The sequence below is a fragment of the Sceloporus undulatus genome, chromosome 2, assembly GCF_019175285.1.
Source record: "Sceloporus undulatus isolate JIND9_A2432 ecotype Alabama chromosome 2, SceUnd_v1.1, whole genome shotgun sequence".
Lineage (NCBI taxonomy): Eukaryota > Metazoa > Chordata > Lepidosauria > Squamata > Phrynosomatidae > Sceloporus > Sceloporus undulatus.
The window spans coordinates 280,805,207-280,806,052 of record NC_056523.1 but is presented as its reverse complement, the minus strand read 5'-3'; the positions used below and the strand labels follow the sequence as shown (position 1 = coordinate 280,806,052).

The following is an 846-nucleotide window of genomic DNA, read 5'->3' as shown; positions in this document are numbered from 1 at the left end:
TTAATCTCTGTCCAGCATTCAGCTGCACGCATTATCACTTCCACCCAGCGCTCTGACCACATCTCTCCTGTGTTGGCATCCCTTCACCGGCTCCCTCTCCCTTTCCGCATTCAGTATAAGCTCCTGCTGTCGACATTCAAAGCCCTCCATGGACTGGCCCCTCCTTACTTATCAGACCTTCTTTCTCCTCACCTTCCCACCAGGGCCCTCCGTTCTGGTAGTCAAGGGTTCCTGTCTCAGCCCAAGATTTCCTCTGCCCCCATCCCGGATTCGCCCCTTTTCACTTGCTGCCCCTCACTCCTGGAACCTTCTTTCTCCACAAGCAAGAGCCATCACTTCTTTAACCAGCTTCAAAACGGAGTTGAAAACCATCCTATTCAGAGAAGCCTTCCCAGGCATCGCATAATTGTCGCTTACTATCTGATGTTCTGTTGTTGGCTGTTTATCGATCCATTTCCTGTATTGCTATGTACTGTATATGTATTATCCTACTTGTGAGTATGTATTTTCCCTGGATAATGATTAACCTTCCATTTTGAAGCCAAGCCCTCCCTCCAGTCCATTTGCCTTGGTCCAGGCCTCGGAGGTTGAGAGGAACTGCTGGACCTCTTACCCTTTCCCGTCACCACTCCCTTCTCCTTCTGTGTCATGTCTTTTTAGCTTGTAAGCCTGAGGGCAGGGAACCGTCTAACTAAAAAGATTGCATGTACAGCGCTGTGTAAATTTACAGCGCTTCATAAATAAAGGATAATAATAATAATAATAATAATAATAATAATAATAATAATAATAATAATAATAATATTCAAATCAGCAAGGGTGGTTCATGAAAAGACTGTGGACATA

The 846-nt window shown here is 45.0% G+C and overlaps 1 protein-coding gene across 1 annotated transcript in view; it reads left to right on the top strand.

Annotated features, from left to right (window-relative positions):
- The window catches only part of ADGRV1 (adhesion G protein-coupled receptor V1), a 384,090-nt gene that overhangs the window by 168,179 nt on the left and 215,065 nt on the right, over positions 1 to 846 (top strand).